The following is a 20,094-nucleotide window of genomic DNA, read 5'->3' as shown; positions in this document are numbered from 1 at the left end:
AAGCTTAAAACAAGAATACAAGAAAAATTTAAGCAGTCGGGACCCATTCTAGAAAGTATGTGCCCTCACTAAGTCTTCATAATATTTAGAATGGGTCCCGACTGCTTAAATTTTTCTTGTATTCTTGTTTTAAGCTTTTTTCATTTTCATGTTCTAAGGAAACGCAGTCGGGTTTTTTAGTTTTTTAAATTACATTTTTTAAGATTTTCTCTTGTGACGTGGGTGCGTTTACAAGCATACAAGTTCACATACACATCACACCTCTCCTGCATTAAATTCACCGAGGGAAGTGGAAACTATCGTTTTCTTTTTCTTCTCCTCTAATAATATCTTCTGATTTATTTCGTTGCGGGATCCAAGACAGTCATTCATGTCCCTGGGATGCGCCGGACTTCAATGTTCCGATGTTTTCATGGTTGTATCTACTGTAGATCCTGGTGCACAGGAGTTGCAGCGGTATGGGAGGTTGTGGCGGGCTTGTCCCATTAAAAAAGAAATACACATCACACCCAGACCCGAAACAACAATTTGTGGATCACACAAAGAGTTGCTCCGTATGGGAATCGAACCCGCTACACGTTGCGCGACAACCGGTTGCCTTGCCACGGCTGCCAAATGTGCAGTCAAAATGCATTGTATATGTGCACCATTATTACCTACCTACCTAGAAAATACTATGGACAAAGTCAGGAGTAAAATTAGTTAAAAACATAGTTCATCACACTTAAAGTAGGTACACAATAACACATACTTATCAAAGTTTCCGTGTGCCAAGCAAATATGGACTTTAAACGTCATTCTAATTGGGTATTAGATTTAGTTATTGTTTGATAAGAGCGATAAGATTAATTATTCTTTGAGGAGCACTTGAATAAATTGTGTGGTTTGTTCAAATGAAGTTCAAGACTTAGTATCTTTATATTTGGGCTCGCTGTCATTGCAGCGGCAAGTCCCCTCTTTGAGGAGTGACTTGAGAGGCGCTACGGCGTCCTCACTCCTTCTCAGTTACTTACCGGACATGGGAGCTTCGGTAGGTTTCTGTTTCTGATTGGGTGGGAAGAAACGCCAGGTTGTCATCACTGCGAGGACCACCCGGAGGACACGGTAGAACATACGGTGGCGGTATGCCCTGCGTGGGCTGAGCACCGCCGTGTCCTCAAGGTTGTGGTCGACGACGACGACCTCTCGCGTCCGGCATTGCCCTACACTAAGATTTTCTTCTGGGTCGGGGGTGCGTTTACAAACATACAAGATTATCCAGTTAGACTCGAAACAGCAATTTGGGGATCACACAAACGGTTGTTCCGTGCGGAAATCCGAACCTGCTACACGTTACGCGGCAGCCGGTTGCCCAGCCACCGCGCCAACCGAAAATAATACACCGTACAACAGTCATTAGGCTATTTATTTATTACCAGCTACTCTCGCAGTTTCACCCACTGCTCGGCTCCTTCTGATCGTAGCGTGATGTTTTATAGCCTATGTCACTATCCATCCCTTCCACTATCTCCACTTAAAAGCAATCAAGTGTGTGAGAGCCATGCTTCAGCACGAATGGACCTGTTCGAGCGGAGTGGTACCACGGCCTCACAGAAAATCGAACAACGCTTGCGTTGTGTGAGTGAGGTTACCGGAGGCCCCAACAACCCTTAGATTCCTTATCCCCAAAAGGCCGGCAAGGCACTTGTAACGCCTCTGGTGCTTCAAGTGGGCGGCTGCGATTGCTTCCCATCAGGTGATCCCGTCTGCTCGTTTAGCGGCTTATACCACAAAAAAGAACTTAAAATATCACATCAATAAAATTCGTCGCTGCGTTTTGCCGTGAAAGATGGACAAATAAACAGACACACACACTTTTACAATTATAATATTATAGTATGAACCATGGGCCACGCTACAATACTTAGAAATAGGTAAATAATTTAGTATCTTGTTAAGAATTGTTAGTAATTATGTAGTTAGTCACCTAATTAGTGACATTGTAAGTACAGGGTAGAGGTGATATTAATTACTACATATAATTAGTATTTACTAATTGGTTTGACATAGATAAATAGTAAATATCTCTAATTATAATATATAACGAAGTAGGTACGTGTGGGAGAGCTTCGGCATGAATGGGCCGGCTCGACTAGGAGTGATACCACGGCCGAGCAGAAAACTGACGTGAAACAACGCTTGCGTTGTGTAAATGAGGTTACCGGAGGCCCAATTACCCCCTTCCCAATCTTCCCAATCCCCGATTCCTCAACAACCCTTAAATTCCTAACCCCCAAAAAGCCGGCAACGCACTTGTAAAGCCTCTGGTGGTTCAAGTGTCCATGGGCGGCGGCGATCCGTCTGCTCGTTTACGTTCGTGTTCCATAAAAATAATTATAACGAAATAGGAATGATCTTCGAGATATTCTTTTGTAAAAATGTGACTGCAATATTTTGCGACAGATTCCATTTCAAGTAATAATACACAAAAAATAATTATTATGTCATAGGCTACTCCTGCTTTTCTAGCCGGAGCCTCGTCCAAGTCCTCTGAACCTTTTTAATTGCCATCACCAACTTGACAACAAGGCGTGGTAATTATGTAAAACTGCTAGACTATTTGCAATTTTGTCGGCTATTATAATACAGACATTTACTTATAGCAGAAAATAATATTCATCTAACTCAAAGGTGACTTCATATAACTTTGACTAAATGACATAGTGATCTATCAACGCGCAGCCCAAACCACTTTTTTTAAACTTTGCCCCACACTAGGATTTCCTCCTGTGTCGTGAGTGCGTTTATTAACATACAATTTCACATACACATGACGCCCAGACCCGATACAACAAAAAAATGTGGATAAAAAGAGTTGCTCCGTGCGAGAATCGAACACGCTACACGTTGCGCGGCAGCCAGTTGCCTAGCCACTGTGCCAACCGTGCAGTCAATGGACACCACTGGACGGATCGGGCTGAAATTTGGCATGCAGGTAGATGTTATGACGTAGGCATCCGCTAAGAAAGATTTTGATCAATTCTACCCCAAGGGGATAAAATACCGGAGCTGCGGACTACCTAGTGGGTTCCGGCTCGAAAAGTAGGAGTAAGAACTGGTAGTTTTTAGTCAGTAAGAGTCCGACACTCCCTCTTGCCTCGTCCTGGGCGAGATAAGTCATGGATGATTTTCCCCCTGAAAAAAAGGGGGATAAAAAGGGAATGAAAGTTTGTCCATTTTTAATCAATCGGGCTGAGAGTTTGCATGCATAAAGCTACTATGACGTAAGCATCCCTTAAGGAAGGGTTTTGATAAATTCCATGAATAATAATACTTCTCAACGCGATCGTAGCCGTCGGCAAAAGCTAGTTTTGATGTATGTATAGAAATAGGCTCTCAAAATTGCGTGCACGCAAAACTGCAGGTAAAAAATCTAGTATTTTTACTATTATTAGAACTTATGACGGGATATTTACCATGTTTATTCATTTTCGTGAGTTTTCGATATTTCGGCACTGTTGCAAGCGCCATGATCACGGATTAACTGCCAAAATATAACAAGTATTTTTGTTAGAAACATAAAACCTACATATAATGTTGTTATCAATATCAAAGAAAGATTTTGTCATCATGATAGGTACGATGGATTACACTTTTATATATTTTTGGCCATGAATAAGTGAAACGTGAATAGATTTATCAGATAGATAAGTATCTGTAGCCATTTTGGTGATGACTAGCTTGTTTCACGGCTTCATTCGTACTGGTTTTCATGTTAAACACAGGATTGCATGTGTTTCTCCTATCGAAATTAGCTAATTGATCATTGGAAAGATATTTAAAATGTTTGACGTAGGAATGCCACCAATGGATCGACTCGGTATGTTTCATCGTGTAAGTGAGACTACCGGGGTGCCAATCGTCCGCTCCATCCCCAAACTTAGTAAAGCCTCTGATGTTGCGTGTATCGCGTGTAAGGCTCAAACCTTCTCCGTGTGAGAAGAGGTATTTGGTCAGTAGTGGCCACTCATATGCTATTGTTTTTTGATGGTATAAGCCGGTAAATGAGTAGATAGATCCCCTGATGGTAAGCAATCGTCGCCAGTCCTGAACACCCAAAACACCAGAAACGTTACAAGTACGTTACCGGCCTTTTGAGGGTTAGGAATCTAAGGGTTGTTGGGGAATCACAGATTGCGAAGGTTGGGAAGGTTTACCTTTACTCCCTTTACTCACACAACGCAAGCATTGTTTCACGTCGGATTTCTGTGAGGCCGTGGATTTCGGTCCATTCCTGCCGAAGCATGGCTCTCCCACATTTAAAAAATAATGTGATGTGAAGTCTTAAATCTCCCAAGAATTTATCACACATGTAGAACAACGTCTATCGTTTAAAGTAGACAGATAGACAGACATATTATATATTGATATAGTATTATGTCTCTATGTCTGTATGTATATATGTACAATTGTACATAAACGTCAGGTCGTGACATTGTACAGCGCATGGCAATCAAGATAATGTCTTGACAACTGACAACTGACACACTGGACATTGTTTGTCCTTTGTAGATATTATATACTAGGAGATGGAGAGTCAGTTCAGATCGGTAAATGTTTATTTCTTATTTTAGACAGCGTCACACCCTTTTAGGGGGTAGGCAAAGGTGCACTTTACGGCACATACCTAATGCCACTATACAATGTACATCCAATTTTCACCATTTGTGTTATAAGTCCCATGTAATAGAGAGTTATTGCCAGATACTGGGCACAATTCCAGACTCGGTGATACTACTGAGAAATTTTCAAAATACAGAAAAAAGCCCCGTAACACTTTGCCCGAGCCGGGAATCAAACCCTAGACCCCTTGTTCATGTTCTTGTTGAATAAAATAAGTGGATAGCATGACTCTCCCAAACTTATTTTATTTTATCATAAGCCAAAACGAGCTAAAATTGGTTTTAGAATAATCTTAAAAATTACACACGGCTCACAGTAGATATATAATTGCACACAATCACAGGCAAAAAATTAGTTCTTTATTCATAGATCATCTAGATATCATTCATAGATATCACGTGGGAAGTCAATTTTATAATCTTGGTATACATAGTCATTAATTTTCATTTTTTTTACAAAATCATTACATGATTTCGAAAAATACAAAATATTGTCCAACTTTAAAATCGACCGCAAGACTCCTTCCTCTCCGGAGCTGCGGACTACCTAGCGGGTTACCGGCTCGAAAAGCAGGAGTAGGAACGGTGTGGTTTTTAGTCAGTAAGAGACTGACACTCCTTCACGCCTCGCCCAAGGTGGGAGCAGTCATTGAATGATTTTCGCCCCTTAAAAACAAGACCCGTTCTTCTCGACGGCACACAAATAATAAACCAGTCCCAAAATAAAAAAAATAACAATTTGGCATTACACTTAAAAAAATTATTGACAAAAACATCAATAAAAAAAATACTACGTGACGATACAGACCTCGGCTAACCAAACATTGACAGTACGTACGAAAATAATAAAAAAAAATAACCACACTAAACATAATTGTCATAATCTGCATTACAAATAAATAATCGAGTAACAAAACTAGCGATACGATTATATTATCATATCGCAGCTACAAAGATAATATTTACAACATACATAACACAAGCGTCAGTCTAGAATCGCGCGCGAAACGACACGGTCGCGTCAAACGGCGGCGCCATCTTGTTAAAAAATACGGCCATAGTGCATTCCCGCGTTTTACCCTGTGAACTGTCAAACTGTGCTATTTTCCCGTAAAACTAATTTGTGTTATATTTAGTGTTTTTTTATATAAACAGTGAGTTTTATTTGCATTTTGTTTTGTTGTTTCTATTTTGTTGTGTTTCTTGTTTAGACAATTTGGTGTTTTGCCAGCGATGTCTTTCGAAACTGTTTGTTTATCTACCTAACTACTTATTTATAAACTATTTTTGAATCGTTGATTTGTATTTTTAGTTGGTACGTTATAAAATGTGTGAGCGCGTACTTTTCCTACAAGTTTTATAAATAGGTCAAACGATAAAAATATTTATGATTTAATCAGCTGTTCTTTGCCGGACAAAGCGTGCAATAAAACGTATTCGTTGATTAATTATGTATTCTCAATCATTAATTATTTATTAGTTGTTTATTTATAAATGCGCTCTTGACTATTATTAGCATTTAAAACTATACGGATAGAAAGAGTCGCCATCTTTCATTTGTGTCCCGTACTACAAATTGTAAATACGGAACTGTTAAGGATATCTATTATTTCTCTGTCCGTCTTAAGTAAGACATTTTATAATTGGATTTTTATTTTTGTATTATCATACTCTACAGTACACAAATCTATGATTCTTTTTAAAAGTAATATTTTTTTACCGACTTCAAAACAAAAGAACAAGCGATTATGTCGCGTTTGGCGGAACTGATTTTGATTTTTTTTAACATAGTTTATTAAAAAATATTATAACGTAGGTAAAATAAAATTATGGCAAGCTCTTGTTTTTTACACCTTTAATATTTATAAAAACGGTATTAAATTAAGTGAAAATCACGGTTTACTCACGTATTATTATTAATGGAGAAAAGCTCGTCTAGTTTCGAGTCACAGAGGGAGTCTTGGGTGACGTTGCGCAGCTTACTAAGCGTCTGCACACGCTACTCATGATGAAGAGTCCCTCTGTGTCTAGAAATTAGTAGAGCTTTTCTCCATTAATATACGTGAGTAAACCGTGATTTTTAGTTAATTTAGTTTATAAATATTCATTACGTGAGTAAACCGTGATTTTTATTTAATTTAGTATGTCTCACAATAGTGATAATAAAAAGGCGATATTTTTTATCTAACAGTTAAAATATGTATCTCCCACTTACTATAAAGTTTACAATTACTAATTATTTTGTAAACAATGGAAAACTCATTAGAACTACGGTATTAACTGCCACACTCAGAGTCATTTAATGCTTACTTAAACTATTCCTTAGTAACGATTTTGTTCCGAAAACAATTGCCAAGGACTGGGTTAAGTAACCATTAAATGACTCTGAGTGCGCGAGAAAGAGCATTATAGGTTTTATAGATTTCTTAGATACTAATTACCTACGTTGTCTCATAAACCTTGATTATTAATTTCTTGTTTATTAGGATAGGTAAAGTCATAAATACTAAAACATATTATTATTTAACGACTATTTAATGACTAGGAAAGATATTGTATTGTTTGTTTTCATTAAAAAAATGTCGTTACGCCTTTTATCCCCGAAGAGGTGCACATTACGGCATGTAATGCCACTGTGTACACTCACTTTTCACCATTTGTGTTATAAGTCCCATGTAATAGAGGGTGAGTCTATTGCCATATACCGGGCACATTTCCAGACTCAATGCTACTACTGAGACATTTTTGAGAAAGCCAAAATAGCCCAGTAATACTTTGCCCAACCCGGGTATCAAAACTGAGACCATCCCAACAAGGCAACACAACGCGAGCATTGTTTCACGTCGGTTTTCTGTGAGGCCGTGGTATCACTCCGGTCGAGCCGGCCCATTCGTGCCGAAGCATGGCTCTCCCATACTTTGTGCCACGAAGAACATTTTTTTCTATACCAAGACACTCAGTAACTTTTTTAGATGTAAGTATGTTAAAGAAACTCAATAGGTATAATGTTTATCAGTAATTTTGGAGTTGTTCCCATTAGAGGCGAAAAAAATACATATATTTTTTATACTTATGTTACTCACAGATAATATAACACACTATACATACATAGAACAAAGAATTTTATTAAAAAACATAATAGGCTAGTTTCCAACGAGTCAATTGCAATACTTTTTTCGTAACGTTTAAAACGATATTTTCTATGAATTTTGTATAAAATAGTGCGATATGACGTTTTCAGATTTTTACGTGAAATAGCAGACCTATTTGTAGAAAATTAGCTAAAAAAATCGAAAATTAAGTAGTTCATCAAATTTCAGACTTATTTGTAAAAAAAATTGCTAGAAAAAATCGAAAATTAAGTAGAGTATCAAATATATGAATGAAGGTTCCAAACCCCCAAAATACCGGCGACGCACTTGTAACGCCTCTGGTGTTTGGGGTGTCTATGGGCGGCAGCGATTACTTACTATCAGGTGAACTGTCCGCCCGTTTACCATAAAAAAATATTAGTTCACTGTCTTGTGTTTTTTGTAAATATTTTCTAGTTTTCTTTCCGTATGCTCACAGCCGTTTACATTTTCCTCGTATGAAATCATTGTTTAGACATGTGCTTGAGCAAATTTATCTAAATTGACTCAGCTAGGTAAAGCATCAACAACAGCATGGCGCAATAGTAGGCTAAGCCTATCAGGCGCCTGTACGATAAAACTAAAACGGCACCACGAGCGATTTTTTTTTATTCATTTTAAGAAGGCTTACAGACTAATAACAGAATAGGTAACAAAAATATATAATTAAGTTGCTAATGACAAGCCTCCACAGATATATAATATTTACGATTTACTAAAGTTGTTTTTTTATATATAATTTTACATTGCTACATGTGTATTTGAGCACCACCAGCCAGTGCTTCATTCGCAAAAAATGATTTGGCTAAAAGTTTTCTTGCTACTTTCGTCTTAGTGCAAAATAAGTCAATGTCATGCTCACGGGATAATTCATTAAAGCAACGAGCGCTTCTATTAAGATAAGCATTACGCCTATAATTAGTGGAGGTAGACGGCACACTCAGCAGGGGCCTCCGACGTAACCCAATAAGGTTAGTTCGAAATGCCAGTTTTAGCTCATCTTGGTAACGACAGGACCCCTCCTATCGTTACTAAGGTGAGGAGGGTGCTGGAAACCCACAACCACAGCAGTTTTGAAAACGGGGGCCCGGGGTTAACCGCCTCTTTCAACCCCCAGTTAGTCCGCCACTGATGGCGATCCACAGCTTTTTTTTTGAGGGGGGACAAACATCCAATGTCTTCTCCCGCCTTGGGTGAGGTGGGAGAGAGTGTCAGACTCTTACTGACTAAAAACCACCCCGTTCCTTCTCCTGCTTTAAGCCGGAGCCCCGGTAACCTTTTACGTTGTCCGCAGCTCCGGACGTTGTCCGCAGCTCCGGACGTTGTCTGCAGCTCCGGGGCGGTCCACAGCTGGACTATAAACCTCTCTACGTAAGATAATTTGCCAAAAACTCTACTCCTATAAGGCAGATCGCAGTTTAAAAGATCTGTAGGGCTACTCCGGTTTTCGAATGCGAAGTTTCCTTTAATCTTCGGCCGTAGGTTTTGTTGATTTACTAATAGAATTACTTAAAATAACGTTTTATTTTTAATTTCATACCAAAACCCATTTATTTATCTCCATTTCATTTGTTCAATTTTGTTCACGAAAGATCGCAATAAATAAAATTATTGTAGTATGCAATCTGCGAAATTTCGAACGAAACTTAGTTTTTCGTTGAATTAGAGTAGGCCCCCAGGTTTATCAGAGACCTTTTCTGCCCGGTCTCTGTCAAACGTGTAGTCCATTAGTGAGGAGTAATTCTTCTATGCAGTCACCTTACGACTAAGTGTTGTCTGTACATACAAAGGCCTCTTCCAATAACTACCAGAATTCAAAGCCAGTTCACGACAGGCTAACGATTAACCAGATTAGTTAGTTCAAAGTCCAAGTCAAATTATTTATTTAGACCGATGTTTTTTTTACGATATAAGCCGGTAAACGAGTTGATGGGTCACCTTATAGTAAGCAATCACCGCCGCCCATGGATAAATGAAACACCAGAGGCGTTATAAATGCGTTGCCGGGTTTTGGGGAATTTAAGGGTTGTTGGGGAATCGGGGATTGAGCCCTTCCCATGGGTAATTTGGTGTCCGGTAAGGTCACTCACACAACGCAAGCATTGTTTCACGTCGGTTTTCTGTGAGGCCGCGGTATCACACAACTCGAGCCGGCCCATTTATGCCGAAGCATGGCTCTCCCACACATAAAATCTCTCAAATGTAAAACACTTTTGAACGTCAAACAAAATAAAAAGCATCAGTCTGTCTGTCAGTCCTCTAGTTGCTCTGTCCAAAGTGTAGATTCCTATGGAGAAGAACGAGCAAGAAACTCAAGCGAGCTACTCCTTGATAACGTATTTAGGGAACAGAGAGTAAAGTTCCCTAAGAAAAGGAGGATCCTCCGACCAGGCGAGGTGATCGTGCCTGGCGGTATTTCTGCCCAACTGTTCTACGTTGAGATTTTCTATCCATGTTAATTCGCATGTAAACTTCATATGTATTGTACGATGCAGGATATTTGTGACGTCATCCGTTGATTTGCTCGTCGATAGTCTATGTGCGACTTCTGTCATCTGTCACTTGTCAGAGTGTCGCCACACGTATATCTCATCACCTATCTTCCTCGTGGGTTACCGTCATGCGCTACCCACCTGGTGTAGGCTATCGTAACTCACTAATTACGCAAAATTAAATCCTTTGATACACCAATAAACCAATCAAATTATTTTTCAAAGGAAAGTTTTGCTGATTATATCAATGTAGAATTCTAGATTATAATATTAGCCACACCCTCTTTAAATACTGTCCAATAATAGAGCTTAGTGTGAAATTTCAGATCCATTTATCTGATATTTGATCATGGTCAGTTTCAACTAGGCTACGCAGGAGATACGTTTATAATAACTATCGTGAGACATACTAAATTAACTAAAAATCACGGTGTACTTATTAAACTCTCGCCTCGCCTCGCCCAAGACGGGAGAAGTCATAGGATGATTTTCCTACCCCAAAACAAAATTAAAAAAGGGGTATCTTACAGTCCACAAAATGTGCCTACGCTCACACTCTCTGTTACCTCACTCTCATGATGGGATGGGACGATCATATAACTGAAGAGAGCTTAGGTACATACAAGCCTAGTGGCTTAACGTGTTTTCTAAGGATCTGAAGAACTAAGCAAATAGCTTCACTGACCGACAGACAGACATTTTTTATATTTGTTTTGACGTTTAAAGGTGCCTTCCTGGTCTATTTGAAATAAATAATTTTGACTTTGACTATTGAATTTGTAAAGACAAAGGGTTTTTTTTTTTTTTTTTTTTTTTTTTTTTTTCATCCAATGACTTCTCTCGCCAGGGCAAAGCGAGAGGGAGTGTCAGACTCTTACTGACTAAAAACCACCCTGTTCCTACTCCTGCTTGTCAAGGGGGGTAAAATCATCCAATGACTTCTCTCGCCAGGGCAAAGCGAGAGGGAGTGTCAGACTCTTACTGACTAAAAACCACCCCGTTCGATTCTCCTGGAAGTAAAAACCTGAAGCAAGCCATTGGAGCCCCGGTAAACCCGCTAGGTAGTCCGCAGCTCCGGATTAAGCATCAGCCCTATTGGGCCCCATCTGTGGTGGTCTGATGGCTCTTTGAGGCGCGCGCGGAACGCGACGCGCCGCACGCACGGGTCTGGTTCTGGTCGGGCGGCGAGCTACCCTTGCTCACCGTCCGCAGACCCGCACTTACGGTGGCCGGAGATCGTCTCGCGATCCCCGACGCCCGGAGTGTCTCTCGCGACGGCTGGGGCGTGAAGAGGTTCGTTCTCTCACGCGCAAAGACAAAGGACTAATGGCTTTATATTCCTATCGATGAATAGCGTGGAAGTTGAAGCACCATGCATGCATTGGCGAAAACGGACTTAGCTAAGCTACGTTTTTTATATGGTTTCACAGCTTAGCTATTACATCCATTGACTTCTCCCGCCTTGGGCGAGGCGAGAGGGAGTGTCAGACTCTTACTGACTAAAAACCAGCCCTACTGGGCCCCATCTGATAATTTCACAGCTTAGCTATTACATCTTCGTAGCATAGCTACATACAGACAGAGAAGCACCCTACTCGTAATCTAGATAATATTTCGTGTGTATAAGGCCACGCCCCTAATTTTTTAATTAGTCATTTTCTTTGTGATAACTATTATCAACTCACGGCCATGTATTTAAATACACGTGTTTTATTTATCTCTATCTTGGCCTTTCCTTACCTTGTAGTGACGACAGAGTAGAATGCATTTGTCAATTGGTCACCACCTCGTCTCCTCCAGTGGGTGTCGTATACCCAACTAAGAGTGTTTTTCTACCAGAGATGTGTTATGCTACGTTGCTGTAAATGCGTTTGGCTTCCACCAATCATATTTATTGAACCGCATAGCTTAGCACTGGTGGAAACGGACTTAGCTGATTTTGTATATGAAAAGATGCGTGTTATGGATGCATGCAATAGATGTGTGCTGTAGATGGCTTCCCTACTATCGATGCATCGCATACTCGAACTGCGCATCTTCCTTCCACAGCTACTTTGCAGCGGCTCATCTTGCTCGCACAGCTACATAGCTTAGTATCAGTGGAAACGGTTACATAGTTTCATAACTTAGCTATTACATCTACGTAGCATAGCTGCATAGCACATCTCTGATGGAAAGCACCTTAAATCTACTATAACTATAAGTACATACGTCACTGCTCTTTTTTTAGGGGGAGAGTGTCAGACTCTTACTGACTAAAAACCACCCCGTTCCTACTTCTGCTTTTCGAGCCGGAGCCCCGGTAGACCCGCTAGGTAGTCCGGAGCTTACGCCACTGCTCTTACCTTTGAAAAATGACAAAAGTGACGTTATAATAATTATGAACTTTAGGTATTTATTGGGAACGTATAGATACAGTATCTGCCCAGAAACAACACATAGTTACCTGTATAACGTCACAACTTCCTAACAAATACAATCACTCATATCACACGATACTAAATTATCTATATTTCAATAAATCAATAAAAATATGACCAAACCTAATTAACAATAGATAAAAAATAATCTACAAAACGAATAATAAAAATAATCCATTAACTCAGTAATTTATCATCATTAATGAGGATTATTTATTATTTTATTACATTTATCTCATGTTATTGTAATGATAAAATAAAAAATCGGTTTATACCGGATTTTGGTGTTGGAAGATAACATCTAAATCGGATTAATTTTCGATCTTATCGTAGAGATGATTTTCGAAAAACATTTGGCCTATGGAAAGTTTTTATATTGATCTAATTTATATGATAATTTTTACAAGACTTCGTGTTGTTTCGTTCGTGTTACCATGTGCCTAATATAGCAAACTTAATATAATAATATTGTACGAAAACATATTTGTGTATTCAATTTGTATGCGTATTCTCGTAAACGGATTTAGCTATTTTGATGTAAATTGAAATGTTATTAGCAGAAGAAAAAACGGCGATTTAACTTCAAAATTTTAAACTTTAAAATCAGATTGAATTACATACTTAAAAGGCAGGCAACGCACCTATGACTCCTCTGGTGTTGCGGGTGTCCATGGGCGGCGCTGATCGCTTACCATCAGGTGATACGTGTGCTCGTTTGTCCCAAAATCCATAAAAAAAATCGTCGTTGTCAACATCACGCCTTTTATCCCAAAGGGTAGGCAGAAGTGCACATTACGGCACGTAATGCCGCTATACAATGTAGGGGAAAGTGGGGGAAACACGAACACCTAAGGGAAAATATAAATAAAACAGTGGAATCAAATCACAGAGTTTCTTTAATTATTGAATTATAAACTTTACTTATCTAGCTAACGTATTACTAATCAACATCATTATTTTTTTAAATAAAATATAACAAAATGACCGAAAAACAAAACCCTTAGTGTTCGGTTTTACCCAACTGATGTCGGGTAAAGCCGAACACCAAGTGGGGTAATCACGTACTAACATTACTAAGTTAAATTGTAGTTTTTGGAACACAAGTATTTGCTGCTCTGCCAATGCTGAGTTTCTTGGTTTGAACATCGACTATAGCCTTTTTGAGATCCTCTAAACTGTATTTAGTTTCAGTTTTTCTTTTATAATTACGGGGCATCTGAAACAATTTATTTGATGTTTAGCATTATCAAAATCACCCGACAACATAATTTAGTGCCACAAAGAAATCAACATAGACTGGAAAACACTTATGTTCCTAGTTGGAAAAAAAATATGAACAGGGAACTAACAAAAAAAAGGAGAGAGGAGTAATGCCGAACGTTCGAGATTACCCGACATGCAGTGTTCGCCTTTACCCGACCGGGTCGAAAAAAATAAAATGGAAAAAATACTTTAGGTTATAAAACTTTTACCAAATGCGTCACTGTCATTTGAATGGTTTAGTATATAAGTTTCCCACTATGTAAAGGTTAAATAACTATTCTCAATAGAAATAAAGCTACACCTAGTTCAATTTATCAAAAACTTACATCGAAAACATTGAAAATATTAATATTGACATACCTTGAAAAGTACGTGCGTCCGCGTCTCCCGTGTCGTTGACTGGCACTGGTGGTGGCGTGATCTTTGAGTTACCGGCGAGTGATATACGGCTATATCTTTCTAACATATTAAAACTATTGGGTTCGGGTTTACCCCGCGTTCGCGTTTACCCCACTTTCCCCTACACCCACTTTTCACCATTTGTGTTTTAAAAGTGTAATAAGGGGCGAGCCTATTGCCATATACTGGGTACAATTCCAGACTCAGTGCTAGTACTACTAAAAAAAACTTATTTGAAATTAAAATTATAATTTATTATGAAGTTGTTTTTTGAAAAAACTGTATATCATTAATATGTAGATTAGTCGCCTATTTTTGAAAAAGCCTTGGAGTTTGATAAAAAAATATATTTTTGAATTTTACTTTTGAAACGTTAAATTTTGTATAAGCCGGTAAACGAGCAGACGGATGACCTGAGGCAATCGCCACCGCCCATGGACACTTGAAACACCAGAAGCGTTACAAGTGCGTTGACGGCCTTTTGGGGGTTAAGAATTTAAGGATTTTCGAGGAATCAGTGATGGGGAGTATTGGGAAGGGGGGAATTGGACCTCCGGTAACTTCACTCACGCAACGAAAGCGTAGTTCCACGTCAGTTTTCTGTTTTATTATTTATTTGGATCGTTAAAGACGATTTTTCATCAGCAAAAAATGGGCAAATTCGGTTTTTTTATACACATAGGAAGTCACAAGTAAATTCTAGTTATATAGTATACATATAATACTAAAATTTTCATATTATATATGTATAGTAAAAAACACTATAATCAGTAACATATAAACCTCGACACAATTACACTTAAACACGCATATACGCCGTAATTATTTCATAAAAAATGTAATTATCTACTTGGCCTACCGTTCCGAGTAGTAGTTAGCATATTGTCACGCTTGTTTTTTCTACATAGGTGATAGGGCCTGGGTGTGTCATGCCCAGAACTTACTACATGGTTGACGCGGTGACTGGGCAACCGACTACCGCGCAACGTGTAGCGAGTTCGATTCCCTCACGAAACAACTTTTTGTGTGATGCATAAATTGTTGTTTCGGGTGTGTATGTGAATTTGTATATTGTAAACGGACACACGACACAGGAGACAATGCTACTGTGGGGCAACGTGTAAAAAAACTATCAAAAACAAATTAAAATAATTATTTAGGTATTTATTTTTATTTCGTACTAACTCTTCGCTGCAATTTCGTTCGCGTAGATATTCTACGCAGACATCCGACAGAATATGCGTTTTTGATTATTTTCTATAAATAAAAGTAGCCTAATGTACTCCTTAGTACATTTTATTTTTATTTTATTTTATTGGACTCCCAACAATGGATACACTTACATGTTAAAATACAATAGGGAAGATGCAAAAATAATACTTATGAAAATTTTGTTATTAAAATGCTAAAAAAGAATAAAAGAAGGGCCACAGCAAGGTTTTCATTTTATTTAATGTTGATTTTTATCATAAATTATGAATAAAAAGTTACATGTAAAGAAACGTATTTCAAAACACCAATCAGTGTTTAGTGACGTCACTCTTGCTATGTCAACTATTGACAACTTTGAGTTGTGAACATTTTAAGCGAAAATTATTTTGCATTTATCGGCTAAAAATGGAAGCTGGGTTTATCAAAGCAGATTCTAGGAATCTACCAAAAGTTAGCGTAGACATGGTTGTAACTTTTTTATGGAAAGTGCGGAGTTTTCGAGTGTAGAAATAATATGGCGATAACCCAATCGGCTATGTTCAAATCAAAAGAGATGGAGAATTATGTATAGTAAAAAGTCGAGTTACGCCGGAGCATGAAATACGTAAAGAAGGTTATCGTGTTACAGCCATTATAAATGAAACGCAAAGCTTGGTTCAGTCATGCCAATGCGAAGATTGTGCGGCTTCTGAAGGTAAACATTTCAGGTTATTTTAAATAGTTAATCTGTAGCATGGATAATTTAGACTAAAATCTATTTCCAGGTGGGTGTAAGCATGCTGCTGCACTATTGCTATGGTTACACAGAAGATCTGAGGAGCCTCCGATAACGTCCATAACATGTTATTGGAAAAAGACAAAATTATCTATATGTACTTCTAGAAAATCATTTATAAAAGCGATACAATGCTTTTATAAATGAAGTTATGAATGCTGCAAAGAAATTCTGGATAGATGCTGTGTTTCCAAAATTAAAAGATATTAATTACATGTTTTTTCTGTAACCATTTTGTAGATATATAAAACTTTGTTTTTTAAATACTTTTTTTATTCAATTTTAATTAAAGGTGATTGCAAATTGACAAGCGCACAACAAATGATTATACTATAGTCTAAATGGGGAATTAGGAAATGATAAACACAGGCATGTGGCTTCAAAAAGCAAACTCACGCAGTCTTCTGATCACTCTTTCAATATGAATTCGCAGGCTTGCAATTTTCTTTGACCTTAGTACATCATCTCTTGAACTTTTCTTAGTGTTGCTAACACTAGGTGGTCTTATCAACTGAAATTGCTTGTGCAAATGTGCTTGAAGCCTCTGTCTGCCATGATACAAGCTCCAGGTGGTAAAATGTCTATACATTTTTAGCTTGGAACCACTTTTTTCTCAGTTTGGGATCAGAAGGCCTAGTTAAAAACAATTTATTAGGAAGGTTGAAGTTGATGGACACAATGGCACGAAACATGAGTCAATACAGCTTTTTTGGTGCTGTTGTTGTAATAACCAGATGTTGATGGGATGTCCATTTTTAGTTTTATCAAAATATATCTTGAAAATAGAGGAAATTTTGAAAAAAGCCAGCGACGGTAACAAACAGTGAACAGTGACAGACATCGACAAACAGGTATGACGTCATCGGAACTATAGGTCCGTTTCCGCGCGAAAATTTAAACTGTCAGTTTCAAAACGCATTTTTTGCAATAAATTAGGGTTTTTTTTAATTTTTAATATACTTGTGGTCTATTCTACATGGAATGCTTTACAATGAAAACATAAATCAAAATATTGCATCTTCCCTATTTACAATAATTTACATGGTCTTGTGATCCTTCAATTACAGGGAATCACATCCTGCTAATTTAACTAGAGCTATTAAATAAAATTATAAAAATGTTTAAATCTAATCCAATGAGATCAAAAGAAAAATAAACCACTTATTAATTAATTAAAATAAAGCAACAATAGTAATTCACTTAGATAAACTATATAAAGTAATAAAAAAAAACAACAACATCAGCTATCTAACAATAAAGTCCAGCCATTTCAGAGTTTAGCCGGAACAAACAGACAGACAAATAAAAAGTGTAAATAATGTAATTTGGATGCATGTATCGTATGTACATATATTCATATGCATTTAGTATAGAAAGCAGGAGAACAGGAGTAGCAGAGGTACGGGAGGTTGTAGCAGGTATATCAAATAAAAAATATTTATTTATTTATTTATTCTTCATCACAAAAAACAGTGAATGGCGGACTTAATGCCTTAAGGCATTCTCTAACAGTCTAAATATTAATTTTGTATTTCTTTAAACGATTGATAAAGAGTATTATTCATCTCTATTTACATTTGCGGGGAAAACCTGGTGTGACATTATACAAGGTATTTCTTTGTGCATTAATTTTCCTTCTAAGTAACCAGTGTATCTTGAACTGTCATTGTTTAGAACACTTATGGTATGGGAGCTCATTATATACTGGATTCGAAAAAACAATGCAATCTCTTTAGTTTCGTAATTCTTTTTTCTTTTTAAATATGTTTGTAATTGTGGTTGTGTGCAATCTGCTATGTTGTTGAATGCAAGGTAAAGGATTCGGAACCCGAGTCAGACAATGAGGTATTAGGATTTTTTAATAACAGTAAGTTCGGCTCGACCGGAGTGATACCACGGCCTCACCAAAACTAACGTGAAACAAAGCTTGCATTGTATTTTACCTTGTTAGTGCGGCCCAATAATCCCAAAATATCTGCGACGCACTTGTAACACATCTGGTGTTGCAGATATACATGGGCGGCGCCAATTGCTAACCTACCATCAGGTGACACGTATGCTCGCTTTTGTCCTCTTAAAAAATATAAAGGTCTCTCTGCTTAATATAAAGGTAGTATTTCAACATTTTTATCTTTGTGTTATAAGCCGGTAAACAAACACACGGATCACCTGATGGTAAGCAATCGCCGCCGCCCATGGACACTTGAAACACCAGAGGCATTACAAGTGCGTTGGCGGCCTTTTATGGCTTAGGAATATAAGGGTTATTGGGGATTCGGGGATTGCGAAGGGAGGTAATTGAGCCTCCAGTAACCTCCGTTGTTACACAACGAACCACAACGCAAGCGTTGTTTCACGTCAGTTTTCTGCTCGGCCGTGGTATCACTCCAGTCGATCCGGCCCATTCGTGCCCAAGCATGGCTCTCCCACACTTGAAACATGCGCTGTATTCACGTGCATAGAAATCTATGCAAAGACATGTAATTAAAATAATCTACATAAACATTGTCATTGAGATAAATCGACTTGTGTAAAAGGTAAAAACATGACGGTAAATTTTATCCTGCGGCCTTGTCGGTAAAAACGGTGTAAAATATATTCTATACAAATTGTATTATCTGCCGTGGCTTGACGGGAGATTAGGGTGACTATCCACGTGGTGTCATTTGACGAATGCAAGCATCCTCATTTTAAGTGTAGGAGAGCCATGCTTCGGCACGAATGGGCCGACTCGACCGGAGTGATACCACGGCCTCACCGAAAACTGACGTGAAACAATGCTTGCGTTGTGTGAGTGAGGTTATCGAACCCCCTTCCCGATTCCCCAACAACCTTTAAGTTCCAAACCCCAAAAGACTGGCAACGCACTTGTAACGCCTCTTGTGTTTCGGGTGTCCATGGGCGGCGGTGATTGCTTACCATTAGAGGATCCTTGCATTTTGCTTAGAACCAATTAAAAAAATGAAGCGGCTATGTTAAATCTGTACCTAAAACTACTAGTTACTAGTCTTCCAATAACGCGGGCGCGGGCGCGGGCGCCTCGCTGCTAACAGCTGATCATCCGAAAGCACGCGCGCGGGAAATTTTGTTGTTTTGTTATTGTGATAAAAATAAAACTAATGAGTATACAAAAAAGTTTCTTTGGGAAAGTTGTTTGTAACCATGAGTACAATCACGTGTTTAAATATCGTTCACTAATTACCAGTCACCCCTTATAGTGAGATTTAGGTACCTACTTAAACTGGGAAAACCTGTACCGTATGTGTCATGGGCGCCTGAATATGTGTTAAAATATATTTCAAAGGATCTCATTCATGAAGCATGTCTGACATATGACGAGGTTGCGGTTTTGCAAAGACAATAACATAATTATTTGTATGTTAATACCTATAAGAATAACTTGGTAACTACCTATTGTTAATTAAAAACAATAAAAAATACAATACTATGATATATTTCAGGCAATTAGTATTTACTTTAAGACTGTTGTTTTTATGCATGTAGCTCAGGAATTATTAAGGAAAGTCAGAGAATAGGGTAGATGACTTATTTTTATTTTAATGTCCGTCTTGTAGATTATTTTAAAACATTAGACACGTATTTTTTATTTTCTTACGAAAACAAATACTTTCGAAGATATATTGATTTGAAATACCGCGTGACGTCACTACTATGTAGCTAGGTTTTATATGTAGAAATGATGTCTTTGCTCCCAATCCTAAACTTTGATTTGTTTTATTT

General features: G+C 38.1%; 1 protein-coding gene and 1 long non-coding RNA gene across 3 annotated transcripts in view; one reads left to right on the top strand and one right to left on the bottom strand.

The window, feature by feature from the left end:
- Window positions 1-5,621: 5,621 nt before the first annotated feature.
- The window catches only part of LOC126912011 (P protein-like), a gene marked incomplete at its 3' end in the record, with an annotated part of 39,684 nt that continues 25,211 nt past the window's right edge, over window positions 5,622-20,094 (top strand). Inside the window, 1 exon segment of one of the 2 annotated variants that reach the window (XM_050701991.1) lies at window positions 5,622-5,815. 2 annotated transcript variants of the gene reach the window in all.
- On the bottom strand, window positions 13,583-18,996 carry LOC126912012 (uncharacterized). Its single transcript, XR_007706620.1, has 2 exons — window positions 14,328-18,996; window positions 13,583-13,920 (listed from the first exon to the last, which is right to left on the bottom strand). It is a non-coding gene; the product is annotated as an uncharacterized LOC126912012 (long non-coding RNA).

This window comes from Spodoptera frugiperda, chromosome 21 (assembly GCF_023101765.2).
Source record: "Spodoptera frugiperda isolate SF20-4 chromosome 21, AGI-APGP_CSIRO_Sfru_2.0, whole genome shotgun sequence".
Lineage (NCBI taxonomy): Eukaryota > Metazoa > Arthropoda > Insecta > Lepidoptera > Noctuidae > Spodoptera > Spodoptera frugiperda.
This window is presented reverse-complemented; position numbering and strand designations above follow the sequence as displayed.